Here is a 16,305-nt window from a genome sequence, read left to right as displayed (position 1 = left end):
ACTTGGGATCAATAGTTCACAGTAACAGTGAGTGTGGAAGAGAGGTGAAGAAGAGAGTACAAGCAGGATTGAGTGGGTGGAGAAGAGTGTCAGGAGTGATTTGTGACAGACGACTGCCAGTATGAGTGAAAGGGAAGGTCTACAAGAGGGTAGTGAGACCAGCTATGTTATATGGGTTGGAGACAGTGGCATTGACAAAAAGGCAGGAGTTTGAGCTGGATGTGGCAGAGTTAAAGATGTTAAGATTTGCACTGGGTGTGACGAGGGTGGACAGGATTAGGAATAAGTATATTAGAGGATCAGCCCAGGTTGGAAGGTTTGGAGACAAAGCCAGAGAGGCAAGATTATGTTGGTTTGGACGTGCTGAGGAGGGATGCGAGTATATTGGGAAAAAGATGCTAAGGATGAAGCTACCAGGTAACAGGAAGAGAGGAAGGCCTAAGATAAGGTTTATGGATGTGGTGAGAGAGGACGTGCAGATGGTTGGTGTGAAAGAGCAAGATGCAGTGGACAGGAAGAAATGGAAACGGATGATCTGCTGTGGCGACCCCTAATGGGAACAACAGCCGAAAGATGATGCTGCGTGCATGTAGTTATAGCCTAATAAAATTGAAAGCAGTGGACAAAAGCTGGATGTTGAGCAATGAATATTTCTGAAGCCAGTAAGCAGCCTTTATTATTCCTACTTCTTTTCATGGTATCTGTGCACATCCAAGTAGATTCTAATCTGCATGTTCACATTTGTGTGCATATGCATACCACATTATACACTCTGCTCAGCTGTGCACAGACATGGAAGTAGTGACATATGAATGGGTGTGGGACTGTACATTTCTTTCCCCTTTACTGAAAGGGGTCAAAAACAAAGCCTCAAGATCATACCCCACATTTTTTTGCAGGGGGTAATACACATTAGCCCTCAAAACCTGCATCTAACCACCCCCCATACCATGTACATCCAAATAGTAAAAATATTGAAAAAAGTATCCATAACATTTTAAGTTTGCACCTGAATTGTACAAGATGAAAACTATGCAGTTTTGGAGTCTTGATTTACAGAGTAGAAGCTGAAGACTATGCACAGTGGTGGAGAAACGGATACGATTTACACAATGTGCTACTTTCTTTGGCAATCCACCAAATCTCATTTTTTAATCCTTCTGAGCACTTGCGCTCGTTTTAGAAGCACTTTTGTTGAAAGTACCCCCCCCTCCCAAAAAAAAAAAAAAAAAAAAAAGTCAACTGTAGGGAAATAAAGTTGTGAATAAAGGAAAAGCAAGAGTTCTCTCTTAAGTCTGGCAGGGAAAAAATGTGCTTCAATTCACGTCTGAAACTTACACCCTTCACAAACGGACACTTTAGAGACGGGACTGAAATGGAAATGAAATAATAAACATATACTACTGCCAAATAATAATGTATACAACTTCCCTTTGTCAGAACAGTATTCACATCAAAGGCTTTTACAACTCATTGCATTATGAACAATCCAGACATCTTAAAACAGTGTGGCTCCTAAATACTTGAGACCACAAGTTATTTTTATGCATGCTCTTTCACAAAGAGGCCATTTTAATTAAATTGTATACCACATCCAAAGGCAGTAAATGCTGCAGTACGAAACTATCTTTACTGTAGGTTTGAAATTCTTAGGTGAGGTGGCATTTATGCAAAACCAAGTGCCGTTATTTTCAGTGGAAATGCTGGGATGCAGTTTTCATTGCTTAGGCTACATGATCTGTATAGAAATGAATGGGAGCATTCTTTAAATTTTCCCGTCAGTTTTAGTTTAATGAAGAATGACTAACATGGTTTCAAGGACATTCTGGCAAGTATCTGCCAACAAAGGAGGGAGGGATGCTTTCTTTCCCATGCTGTTCTCAGCAAGGGTAGAGAGATGCTGACCTTTATTAAGGAAACTGTTGAGAGATGGAAGAAAACACAGTTAGGAACTGCAGAATCCACTGAACACTTCCACCTCTGAAAAAGTAGTGGAAAAAAAAAAAATTCAGCTAATTGGAATGCATCCATTTGTACAACAAACAAGGTAATCAGAAAATTCTGTTGCGAAATGGCCGAGTAGGGAAATAAGACCTGCCCTACACTGGGCATGGCTTGAGGGATAGCATATTAAAAGATACACACAACTTCACTACTTGGAGTTAAAAGCAGTGATAAGCAACACCATTAGTCACCGAATGACACATGGACAACACTAACCACTCCCAAGCTCTGTGCTGCCCAAGCTGAAGTAGGAATACCATTGCCAACAGGTTTATGCCCATCAATCCTCCTTTACAAAAAAAGCAACGCAAACATTGCTAGTGAACAAACTAATTCTGCAGAAAATACAAGCCAGTTTGAAAAAGAGCCACAAGTATCCTAGCCACTTATCAAAATTAAAATTCTTAAAAAAATATAATAAAAAACACACAAAACATGGGAATATTTGAGGGTTATGACAATTGTTTTTTAAGTATTAAACAGCATGGCAATTTTGTTGAAAACTTCCAACAAAGTAATGACAAACACTAACACTGACCCCCACTGGTACAATCCTGAACTTTAAATTACACACAGGATAAGTACACAAACCACAGTAACCTCAGTTTCTTATTTTACAGTTCTTCCACAACAAGGGTGAAAAGATGACAGTGTTGATTCAGCTGCTGTAAGCAAGCAGTGGTCAGCTTAAATTGGAACATCACATGTCCTCTTCAAAGGGAAAAACAATACTGCACTCAAATTTCAGAACACACCATCAGGAAACTCCACCCTAGGGTAGAGAAGGGAAATTCTGCAACTCACAAATTACTGCTGTCCAGCCTACAAGCAGTCATTGACACCAGATCCATAACACAAGGTAAAACTGAGAACAACATTATATGGAACTGATGACTCAAATCTTTTGCGTCATCAAATAGCTTATCTGAATTCCTAGCACTACACATACTCATTTTCTTACTCAAAGCTGGAGACAGGTAGATTCTGTACCTTCTCACTACAGAAATTGCTTTTAAACCCCCAACGATATAAAGCTTTCCATGCTGAACAGGAATGAAAGTCTACAGCAATAATTAACTTCTCCCAATACAGTCTAATGTGATCCGATATACACAACACCTCTCACATTGTAAGCACGGGGAGAAGACAGACACAGGGAGTGGGGAGAAGACAGACACACAGGCAGGGGGAGAAGACAGACACACAGGCACGGGGAGAAGACAGACACACAGGCAGGGGAGAAGACAGACACACAGGCACGGGGAGAAGACAGACACACAGGCACGGGGAGAAGACAGACACACAGGCACGGGGAGAGAAGACAGACACACAGGCAGGGGAGAAGACAGACACACAGGCAGTGGGAGAAGACAGACACACAGGCAGGGGAGAAGACAGACACACAGGCACGGGGAGAAGACAGACACACAGGCACGGGAGAAGACAGACACACAGGCACGGGGAGAAGACAGACACACAGGCACGGGGAGAAGACAGACACACAGGCACGGGGAGAAGACAGACACACAGGCACGGGGAGAAGACAGACACACAGGCACGGGGAGAAGAAGACAGACACACAGGCACGGGGGAGAAGACAGACACACAGGCACGGGGGAGAAGACAGACACAGGCACGGGGAGAAGACAGACACAGGCACGGGGAGAAGACAGACACAGGCACGGGGAGAAGACAGACACAGGCACGGGGAGAAGACAGACACACAGGCAGGGGGAGAAGACAGACACACAGGCACGGGGGAGAAGACAGACACACAGGCACGGGGGGAGAAGACAGACACACAGGCACGGGGGGAGAAGACAGACACATAGGCACGGGGGGGGAGAAGACAGACACACAGGCACGGGGGGGGAGAAGACAGACACACAGGCACGGGGGAGAAGACAGACACACAGGCACGGGGTGAGAAGACAGACACACAGGGACGGCGGGAGAAGACAGACACACAGGCACGGGGGGAGAAGACAGACACACAGGCACGGGGGGGAGAAGACAGACACACAGGCATGGGGGGGGAGAAGACAGACACACAGGCACGGGGGGAGAAGACAGACACATAGGCACGGGGGGAGAAGACAGAGGGACACAAGATCACACACAGGAGTAGTCAACTTGCAACTCCGGCAGCCTTCCTCCTAATAAGGAAAAGGCACTGGGGCAAAATCCATGATTGCAAAGTCATCCCCAGTGAAACAGTTGGCCCAAAACATAAACCATCAGTTGCCACAATCAGCTGCAAGCAGTGGTCAGAGAAGGCTCTTCGGTCACTAAAGATCAGGCTGAAGACCTGGAAGTTGACTGGAGAGAAAGGTACAATAGTTTGAGGAATTACTCAGGCTCTAGCACCCCAAGAAGAGGAGGAAATAAGTGGAGTTGAAGAAGAATGGCAGTGCCTAAAAACAGCATGGGTTAGGACTACCAAAAAGATATGTGGCAGAGCCGGGTATGGAAATAAGGCACATAAGGAAAGCTGGTGGTAGAATGCAGAAGTCCAGGAAGTCATCAAAAAGAAAAGAGGAGTACAGGAAGAAGTAGGAGACAGAAAAGACTGACCAGGCTAGGAAGGACTACTGGTTGGCTAACAAAGAAACTAAGAAAGAAGTTGCAATAGCAAAGAATAGGACATCGGAGGCACTGTACCAACCTTCTGGAAAGTGACTCAGTAAGGGGCACAAATAAACTATGGGGTTGCAAGGCAAAGACAGAAAGATAAAGACAGACATTTCATAAGGGATGCCAGCAACAACCTGCTCACCAGCCCAGAGGACATCAAAAGGCAGATGGAAGGAGTATTTCCAGAAGCTTCTGAACGAAGAAAACCCCACAGAAGCTGTACTGCCCCAGAAACAGCCTACAATGAGAGAAGAAGAGGAGCCCACCTTAGAAGAAGTAAGAACAACACTAAGGAAGATAAAGTCAGGGAAAGCAGTAGGCTCAGATGAGGTCACAACAGATATGATAAAAATGCTGGATGAGATAGGGGAAATGGCTCCTGAGGACACTAATAGCAGTGTGGAGAGAAAGGCGTATCCCAGATCACTGCAGAATAAGCATCCTCGTGCCAGTGTAAAAGAACAAAGGGGACATCCACAACTGTGGGCAATACAGAGGCATCAAACTCCTATCACACTGCATGAAAGTTCTGGAGAGGGTGACTGATAAACGGATACACAGAGTAGTAGAATGTAAAATGGCAGATTAGCAGTTTGGCTTCACATCAGGATGCAGCAAAACTGACCTGATATTTGCATTGCAACAGACAGTTGAGAAGAAGCTAGAGGTGAGGAGAGAGTCCAACTGGGCATTCCTAGACTTGGAGAAGGCATATGACAAGGTCCCAAGAAAGCTGATCTGGGCAGTACTGTGGTGGTTTGAAGTCCCAGAGACATTGGTAGAATTAGTGCAGGCTATGTACAAGAACCCAGTGACAAGTACGAACAGTGTTCAGCCTCACAGAGGGGGTTCTCAGTGCGTGTGGGTCTATATCAGGGTTCAGCTCCGAGCATACTGCTGTTCATATGGTGATGGACTACATTAGCAAACAAGTTGTACGGGACAGATCAACAAAGCTGCTTGTATGCAGACGATGTTGGCAGTACAGGCAGACTGAGCTAGAACTTTAGCAAAGGAAAGGAGAATGCAATGCTAATCTGAAGGCACATGGGATGAAACTAAGCACAGATGAGACAGTGGTAATGGCAGCAAATTGGGAAAATCAGAAGAAGCTGAGAATACAGACAGAAGGGAAGAAAGTGGAACAGGTAAACAGCTTCAAGTATCTGGGAGGAGTATGGTAGTCTGAATGAATGGGGTCAAAGCTAGAATCAGAGGGGCTAGAGCCAACTGGCATAGAGTATCAGGTGTAGTCTATGACAGAAGAATGCCAAAGAAGCTGAAAAGTAACGTGTACAAGACAGTGGTGCAACCCGTACTACTGTACAGTACAGAAACCTGAGCAGTAAAGGCAGAACAGTTGAAGAAGGTAGAGGTGATGGAAATGAAGTGCCTGAGAAAGGTGATAGGATGCACACTGAGGAACAGACTAAGGAAGTGAGGACATAAAAGCAGAAGCCAAAGTAGCTCCAATTGCAGAAAAGATCAAAGAACAGATTACGATGGTTTGGGCACATGTGTAGAAATGCAGAAGACAATCTGATGAAGATTTGGGACAGACAGGAAAGGAAGAGAGGACGTCCAGCAAAGAGGTGGATGGACTGTGTGAAAGATGATCTGTGACAGTCAGGCATGAGTGTTGAATAAGGCAGGACTGTGGCACTGAATCGAGTGTTGGCGACAGTTAATAAGATACTCCAACCCCATGTAGAAAAATGGGAAAAAGGGGGTTTAAGTTATCATACAGTAAAAATGCTAGCTTGGCTAGGTTTTATTTTTAGTTTTACCACTTTATTGCTAACTCCCACCCATGTGAACTCCACTGCCTTACTCTTGAAAAGTAAACTGGCTTCCCATTATCTATAAGAATGGCCTCCTACTTGGCATCCAACTTGTCAAACTACTGTAACTTCAGTCCTTTGCCCCACTCTCAGCCAAGCTACATAAAAAAAACTCCTGTCTACAGCTATAACTTTTCATAAGCTTCTCCTTCAATTACAACTCTAAGATGCAAACTCCAAAATACTAACCATGCATCAGTGGCAATATTGTAAAAAAAAAAAAAATTCACAGCTCAGTATTTATTCACAACTTACAAGAACTTGGGTACTTATAAACCTATTTTGCAACATGGAATGCACTTGAAGCAACCCAATTAGAAACAAAAAGTTACAAATTAAGAAGAGATACAGGTTTACCATTTAATCCTTTAAGCTTTATTGAATTCATCTGGAAACACTCATACCACAAAACATATTAATGGCAACTCATTATTAGATTTTCACTTCAAGGTTAGTCAGACTCATCCCATAACCTAAGAAAACTTAGTCATATCCAGTTTAGTGAAATACAGCTGCTGATGGGGTTCTAAAATTTTTATACAGGTACAAGTTTAATTAGCAAATCTCTGAGTTTTATCAAGATAAAAACTACACCCCCACAGATGTTCATTAATTTAGCTACAGTCTATCAACTCCCCTATCCCCAATCAACCCACAATACCCCCACTTCACAGTCTCCTCGCATCTCTCTATTCTATTTCAAATACAAACGCACACACACATATGCTGTGGCTCAACACATGAAGAAAAGCAGCATCACCTGCTTCTTGCCAGCATCCATCGCAGGAAATGAAGACATCTGATATTAAGGAATTTGATCAATTGCTTTTGGTAGCCGAGTGTCAGTGACCTGTCAGTCTATTTTTAGCAAGTAAAAAAAAAATCAAGCTCACTGTATGATAAACAAAAAAAAAAAAACACTAAATGTAAACATATGAATCAAGCAATAGAAAAGTCTAGAATACATAACAGCAGAGATGTCAAAAAGTTGAAAGTAGTTGTGCAAAAGTTTAACACTTCCTATTCTGTCCTTGAACGGTTTCTAAAATATCCTGCACAATTGCCTTCAACATGTTCTTATTCAGTCCTTTGTTACAGTTTCTAAAACTGCCTAACTAAAGTGCTAGGTTTGCTAATCCCTGTTTGGTCCAAATCTACTACCACCCATTTCAAAGGGCCAGATTAAGAACGACCACTTTATTGCCTTACTCTACTCACCACTGCACCAAGTCGTAACACGCTATTACATATGAATGAATATAATGCTGGCATGCACACTGTTCCCACCACATGTATGTTTAGGTAGCTCTGATACTTGCAGTCCAACTTGTAGCTAATGTCAACATCTGCATCCCTCTACTGGAGTCTTAAATATCAAAGTGTGAAGTGCAGTGTGCATTAATTTGTACAAGTCCGCCTTTATTTGTTTGCACATAACATTAGAAAAGCAATTACCTTTGCAGCAGTTATATGGAACTTGGAATAGTGGTAAACACACAAGACATGATTTTTGGCACTCTGGCTCTCAAAAATGAGAGCAGTTTCATCAACAAATTCCAGATGGTTTGAAAACCAACTAGACCAAAAAAAAAAAAAAAAAAAAAAAAAAGGAGATGCTAATAATTTTTTAATTTTTTTCTTTAAAAAAAAAAACGTAGTAAAAAAATATAGTACAGCACAACATTACAATATTAATCACACCCTCCCTAAACCACATACATTAAAAAATCTTCAAATAGCTGCACACCATAATCTGTAGTGTGTGTATACACACATTTGCATATATACGCATACATATATAAATACATATACACACACAATTATATATACATTAACACATACAAGACACTGAAACTATTTTGTCACGTACTGGAAAAAAAATAATGGCGAGTAACACTTCTACACTGTTCCTAAACAGCACTTCAGCTTTCACGTCAGTCCAGGTGAGTCCCCACGGTAATCCTCCCTCGCGCGAGCGTCCATAGAAGCTAATATTCTACAATGGCCCAAAGACACCTTCACAGAAAGTACACAAACTCAAAACAAGCCCTTTCCGAAAACAATCACCTCAAGGCACACATTTAGTATATCTGTAACTTACCTCTTAGTTTTTAAGTTGCAACAAAATACACGTATTCCACCCGCTGTACCGTTACACCGAAATCCCAACGTCAGTTTAATCTGCAAAGTACTTACTAAAACATATAAATCACAAACACCAAAGAATCGTTCTTCTGCAGCATAAATAAAACGATCTCTTTTAATGCCCTTCTGACATGCAGCCAGGCTAAGAATTAGAAACGCCCCGTGGTAGGGACGTCCTTGGCGGCCATGTTGTGATTGGAAGAGTGTAATGGCTTTGAATCCTTTCATCCTGCTGTGTAAACCTAGAGCATTATGTGGGTGTTGCTGAGTCCCAGAGCAGTCGACCTCTTTTTAGCCACAGGGAGCTACCAGAAGTGTAATGCTTCGCCTGATAATGGCAGTCCACTTCGTCCAAAAAAAAGGACAAAGTCAGGGTTACTTACAACACTAGAGCTGTAAGCGTTCTTGTTATAGTTTATCGTGTCGGTATAAGTTTAAATAAAGTCTTTTAACGGTCTCTGTACAATGTTTAATGAAGGTATACATGATTTAGTAGGGAAGGCTACAACCGGACATTGCGCAAGTATGTTGGAGTTGCACATATTTATCGCTTAATTTAGCCCAAAATTCTACTCTGCTTCTTACGTTTGTACGGCTGTCACAAAATACTTAAGTCTGAAGTAGTAAACAAAACTAAACATTATACTAATTTTACTTGTCTTCAAAAAGTACGTATAAAATCCCCATAATACACGTATCTCACTCAGTCTAAAGGTTGGGGAATCGGGGACCACACCTTTGGAAAATTAAAGACATGTGGCCAAACCACTTATATGCAATCCTACCTCGTGTCCTTTATTATGAGGGAACGTTCTTCAATCCGAGTCTTAAAATGTCCCTGCTCCTCATTGTTGAAAAGGGTTTGTCACATTTGGTGTCGAAATTAACTAATATCCATATTAACTAATACGGAATCATTAATTCAACACATGAGTAGAACGTAACACATTTAACCATTCTGTGAGCTTCCTAGTTTGCCCATTTGTTCCAAATTCTGGAGATGGAGGGTTAAACTCTGCACCTAATTAGCATGGAGTTTATATAATCGCTGGTATAAATACCTGTGTTCACCTGGATTGTGAGATACCACATAGATACATCGAAAAATAAGGTGATCAAGTTCCTCTACTCTGTATTCTAAATTAAACCCTCCACAGAAGTAAAATGCATACTTTACCTACTTGGAAATGATATAACATACACATTTAGACACTAATTTGAAAATAGTACTCAGTGCAGTCTACTGGTACTCACTACCTGCTCACAACTGACACATTTTGCAAAACTTCTACAGCTTGCCACACACACCTTCCCATATCTCACTCACTCCTCCTTTCTCAGCTTTCTAACATCAGACTATCTAGTCCATCTCTCAGATGGTTTAAAAGCTACTTATCTGACAGAGAACATGCTGTAAAATGGCAACTCTGTATATCCCGATATATCCACAACCCCACTGGTGTATCCCAAGGCTCCATATTAGGACTCCTACTGCTTAATATTTTTATCAACAACCTTCTCTTATTTTAACGAGGGTCTCTTGTTCAGTATGCAGATGAGTACTGTTATCAGCTCTGCTGAAAATTCAACTCAGCTACAACACATCACTCAGTCAGCATTTTCCACCATAGAAACATGGCTCCACATTAATCACCTGTATCTAAACCCTAATAAAACCAAGTTCATAATATTCATTCCAAAGAACAATACTCCCATCAAATCAACAAATCTCAATTTAACACACTCTGCCAGAACCACACAAAATTAAAATTGGTTACCCAAACTGCTAGGTGTCATAATGAAAACTTAAAATTTGATTTACACTTACAAAATAACATCAGTAAGACTCACAAAACATAGGACTTCTTTACAGACATAAACATTTCCTCTCCCTCCCTACAAAATAACTACTTGCTTCCACCTATCTACTTCCTTCTCTTGTCTATGGTATCCCATTGCTAAAAAACTTCCAAGCCTCCCTCAAAACTAAACTAGAAATATGCTACAACAAAATAGTCAAGTTCTCAACAAACACCCACTATTCCACCCACCACTGTACACCCCTAAAAGCACTAAACTGGTGTGAATTGCCCCAATATCTCACCTATCTCCAACTAACTACCACACACCGATTACTTACAAAACATCAGGACGGCCCTGCCCTAAATTCCTTATTTTTCCACTATAACCCAAATAGGTCCCTAAGATCGGAAAACCAGCACCTCCTCCAAATTCAGAAACCTAAACTACCTGCTGGTCAACTACTATACTCCTGGATAATAGCTAAAACCTGGAACAACTTTCCTCCAGTCATTCGCACCACACAATGCACTTTCTTCAAAATAGTTCTGTATACCCACCTCCACTCTAACTGGATCTGTAACTTTACTAAGCCTTATCCTTCCATAACCTACTTCTTTGTGTCCTATTATTCCCATAATCTCCCTCTTCAACTCATATTCTACCCCCCGTCCATCTCAAATATACTACCTTACTACACGCTCTCTCTTTCTTTACCCTTTACTATAAGCAACTTTCTCCTCTGTCCTCTGTTCTCTAGTTCTTCACGACTCTTACCCTTTCACCATTACTGTAATCACTATCAATTTCTTACTCGTGCCTTCTTATATCTTCCCCATTTTTCCTCCTATATATTATAACTCCTGTAACATGACTGCTAATAGTCTCTTTATGTAATTTAAGCTTATAACCTCAGCTACAATATGCTTGCTAAGCATTTGATATTTACCCATACTACTATGTCAGCTGTACTTGTACTACACTGTAATTAAGTTTATCAAGTGTGCTTTATATATACAAAATGTGCTACTTTGTAATAATCTTTCCCTATGTGCATACTAAATATGTTTTTTTTTGTGTGTGTGTTCTTTGTATAGTCTAAATGTATTTTTAGAGCTTTTCTTCTCAGGCCTCCACTGAAAATGGGCTCTGCTTGGCCCAGTGGATTTTCATTGGTTCATAAGTAGGTACTAGGCTATTGGCCCTGGGGCCTATACAAGCCTAGCCACAAGGGTACCCTGGCTTGCACAACCCAGAAAATTATTTCCCTGTGCCCCTGTCAAGCAGAGCCACAGAGGTGATCCCCAGGGTGAATTTCCTATTTCCCATCCAATCATCAAGGTTTTTCTTGAAGAGTGCTAGTGAAGAGCTTTGTTTGATGTAGATAGGTAGTTTGTTCCAGAATATAGGAAGTCTCTGGGACAGGAATCTATCCCTCCAGCATGTTCTGTTTATTATGGTGGCCAGGTTTAGGTCCCTAGCTTGGAGGGATTGGGTTTTCTTTAGGTGGAGTATGTCCAACAGCCCTGGGTTTGACATAGCTTTGTATGTTAGGCAGAGATCACCTCTAAGTAGGCAATATACAACCGAGTACAGCTGGAGTTTTAGGAGACAGTTTGTGTAGGGCATCTGTTTGAGGCCAGTAATCCTCTTTGTCAGGTATTTCTGTGGCCTTTCCAGTTGCTGCAGGTGTCTTGTGAGGTACATACCAAAAGGGGCATTGTACTCTATAATAGGTCTAATGACTGACGAATAGGGGGGAACAATGACCTCTTTTTTTCCTGGATGAAAAACCTTTTGTGATGAGGTGTGTCACGTAGAAGGATTTCCTCACTACTGTGGCAATGTGGTTATTAAAGGAGAGGCTACTGTCCACCTGTGTCCCAAGGTCTCATCACACTTTCTGTGCTAAGTAGACTACCACCTATGTGGTAGCTCATGGGTACAAATGCCAATAAATAAATACATTTATCAGCCACAGGTAGGGACTTCCAAAACACTGCTGAAATAAGGCACACTAGCTTAGAAAGTGGAGATAAGATAGTGCCAATTACAACAAGAGAAAATTTCATATATACAAAGGAGGTCAGTGGAGAGTGATTCAAAATGTGATTTCACTAATCAGAAATAATTCGCAATAAATTTATTATTTATTTTATTTTATTTTACATTTGTTGACCGGGATGGTCCAACTGGATACATATCCATTTTCAGCGGAGTCCCGGGGAGAAAAGCTCCAAACACATAGCAATTTACAATTTTTTTAGGTAGATAGCATTAAGTAACAGTGAATACAGAAAGAAAAAGTAGATAGTACAATGATATCAGTTACAGAACATACAGGCTGATTAAAGCTATAATTCTCAATCTGTAGACAATGAAAAAGATACAAAGGCCCTGGAAAAGTAAATACATACAGCCAAAAGTTGGGACATGGCATTAGTATAAAACTTTAATGCCGAATAGCACACAACTCTGCCCCCCCACACCTTTCAAATGTCCAGATTTTCGCAGAATGGCCAGATGTTTGCCTCTTATTTTTGCTCTGCTCCTCAAAAAATCTGTGGTTTTCTGGCAAATCAAATAATACCAAATAATGGGAGACATTTGTGTTTCAGACTTCATAGCCTTCAGAAAATATATAATAACAAAATCCGACATTCTAGCAAATTTCTAAGTTTATAGGAGCAATATTTAAAATCTGTCCCTATTTGTGGACCACCCCTCCCCACATTATTTTTCTACAGATTTCTTGCGCTGAGAAGTTGAGATGTATGCTTCCTCCTTCCACCAGTTGGAATTTGGGATATTACTCAGAATACTCAGAAACACCTTTGATAAATAGAGACTGACAAAAAAATGGAAATATATAGGCATATTATCAAAGAGACTGCACAATCTGAAGTCTTTAATGAACTGTACTACAAAATTCCACCACACAAGTCCATTTATTTTTGCTTCTGCAAGTTTGTTTTTGTCAACTAGACAGCTTCAGAAATCACTTGTGATGAAGGGGAGTCAGAAAATTGTGTGAAGGTGAAAATCAAGGGGTATATCTCCAAAATGGGTACATCATGTGGAGGGGTAAGGCAGGCCTAAAAGTCCATATATAACTCAAAAATAGACAGTTGGTCTGTATAGCCAAGTTTTTTTGGGGTTATATTATGCCTAGAATATAACCTCCCACCAGCTTTCAAAGCTTTGGGGCTCCTTCCTCGAAAGCTTCAGTTTTTTTGTGCCTCAATAAGGGATGCTAAAGTCCTGAAGGAAAAATGCTAGGAAAGGAAAATGCTGTAGTAAAACATATGTAACTATATAACCAAAGTTATATACATCTACACCCTGGCAATACATCCATCCACAACCCTTTATTCCCATTTTTGCATATAGGGTCGGGGTGTGACTTCAATAGATACAATCATCTAGAACCAATCAAAAACAAAAGAAGAGGATGGAAACAGAGGGTGGCTACTGCAATAGTGATCTTTTAAAACATCTACTGTTATGGTAAGTTCACTTACACAACTGTACTATGTTCAATTTTAAATCACTGTTGCAGCAACCCAGAAGTGTAGCAAAGGTGGGGTGAAGAGAGCAGCTGCCCCAGGAGCAAGGAAATGATCAGGAGATGCTGATCAGTATGGAATTGAAGTTCCTGCATTCACTTCATCTGTTTGTGTGTGGTAATTTCTAGTAAGCCATTTGCTATAAATGTAGGAAACATCCACTGTTTAAAAAAAGAAGTCCTTTGTTTTTGGTTTTTTTTTTTTTTTGCACTTTTGAAAAGCTGAGGGGACAAAGCTGGGGAATAATCTGGCTTGAAGACTAAGACCAGGTAAACAGAATTTTTTTTGCTCTTCAGTTGAAGAGCTGGGGGGTGTCATATTGGCAACCGGTACAAGGGGCTATATGAGCCACCTAAGGTGATGCAGCAAACTAAGCTATTTAGGGAGATTATCATAACTTAGGAACATAAAGAGAGGAGGAAACATTTAAGAATCCAGGATCCCCTGAAAAGTGGTCCTAGCTTGTTCTGGACATGGAAAAGGAATCCAGTTTGAAATACCTTATGAAAGTATCTATTGAAGACCAATGTGTTGCCTCTAGAAAACTTCTAAAGTTCATCATTTTTCACAAATCTATAGAAGAACCCAAAGCCCTAGTAGAGTGGGCCCTAGTCCTGCCTTGAAGTAATTTGTTATGATGACAGCAGCAAAAATGAAACAGAATGATGCAACTATCAAGAAATTGTATGTTTTGACCTTGGTTGTCCTTTTTCCTTAACTTCACAGGAAGCAAGTAGCTAATTAGCTTCCCTGAAAGATTTTGTTCGGTCCAAGTAGTATCTGAGTTGCCAATGAATATCCAGAGTATGTAGAATTCTTTCTCCATTGTTTTTAGGTTCAAGAAAGAATGTAGGGAGATTAATAGACTGGATCAAGGTAAACTCTCTAACAACTTTAAGCATAAAAGTAGGATTAGTTCCCAAGGAAACCATGTCCTTGGGAAAATAAAGTAGGGTTGATTCACCATAACTGCACATAACCTATATTATTCTTGCAGAAGTCAGAACAATGAGCAACACAGTTTTCCAAGTCAATAACAAATCAACCTGATGAGCTGGTTCAGACTGAAGAAGTATTAGTTTTTCAAGCACAAAGTTAAGATAACAAGGAGGAGCTAATTGTTTTAAGTGGAATGATATGTTAAACCCATTTTAAAAACTGCTAGATTTGAGGATGGTTAAAAAGGTAAGCATTTAAGGACAGACAAGCAGAAATGGTTAAAAGATCAATCTTGGTAGATGAGAAAGAAAGGAAAGAGGATAAAAACTCATACAAATAATCTAGAACTAGAGGCCTCTGGGCCTTAAATGGGTCCTAGTTCTTAGCTTGACACCAACTATTCTATTTCCTTAGATACATGATCAGAGGTGAAGCTGGCTCAACCAACTCCCTGTGCCGGTCCAATTTACTAATGCTCCATTCTCTCAGCTCTCCAAGTGAAGACAAAAAAAAAGGAAAAATAGGGTCTGTGATCAGGTACCTGCAAAGGACCCCATCAGGTTTTGGCTCTGGACCCTGCCATGGCACTCCTTCCTCTCAGTTTTTTTGTAAAAAAATAAAAAGAAAGAAATAAATGTTTTTTTTCTTTTAAACTGTAGCAAATTGCTTGCTACATAGCAAGCAGTTGCTACAGTTTATACCATGCATGGAGTGAAAGTCAGGTTTTACTTTAAATTTTTTTATCTTTTATACTGTAACAAACAGTTGATACAGTTTATATTCTGCATGGAGCACTATAGCACTCAGGCTTTAATAAAAAAAAAAAAAAAAGGAAATGCTTTACACTATAGCAAACTACTTGCTACAGTTTAGACCACACAGAGAGTGCTACAACACCCAGGTTTGACAGCAAATACAATACATAAGCAATAATGCACAACAGGATGTGGGTTAATGTGTAATTAACTGACACCCAGGGTTGTTATGAGGCCCGACGCTGCAGGCATTAATTAGACATTAACACATACCCCAGATGGCATTATTGCGCTTAGAGAATGGGCTGTCTATAAAATTGTTGTCTTTTACTTACTTTTTTTAAAGTACTATATTATTTTTGATATAAAATAGTTTCTTCGCCTAATGTTTCAAACTTTCTGTAGTATATGTTAACGGTGTTGGAGGGAGCATTTTACATCAAAAATATATAAAAAAATAATATAGCACTTAAAAAATAAATAAGTAAAACACAACAATTTTAAAGAGAACCCAATCTATCTCTCTCATACACAGTCTCTTCTGCTTTCACACACACACACACACACACACACACACACACACACACACACACACACACACACACACACACACACACACAC

At 40.5% G+C, this 16,305-nt stretch overlaps 1 protein-coding gene across 2 annotated transcripts in view; it reads right to left on the bottom strand.

The window, feature by feature from the left end:
* The window catches only part of CD151 (CD151 molecule (Raph blood group)), a 598,783-nt gene extending 589,301 nt beyond the window's left edge, over positions 1 to 9,482 (bottom strand). Inside the window, exon 1 of one of the 2 annotated variants that reach the window (XM_044082884.1) lies at positions 9,410 to 9,482. The gene's annotated coding sequence lies outside the window, so the exon portion shown is untranslated. Of the gene's footprint in view, positions 1 to 8,580; positions 9,335 to 9,409 lie in introns of those variants that run through there. The other variant, XM_044082882.1, reaches the window with a different exon arrangement.
* Between the last annotated feature and the right edge of the window lie 6,823 nt (positions 9,483 to 16,305).

Source organism: Protopterus annectens, chromosome 9.part0 (genome assembly GCF_019279795.1).
Source record: "Protopterus annectens isolate FY-2018-M chromosome 9.part0, PAN1.0, whole genome shotgun sequence".
Lineage (NCBI taxonomy): Eukaryota > Metazoa > Chordata > Ceratodontiformes > Protopteridae > Protopterus > Protopterus annectens.
The sequence above is the reverse complement of the archived record's forward strand: the minus strand, read 5'-3'. Positions and strand labels throughout refer to the sequence as shown.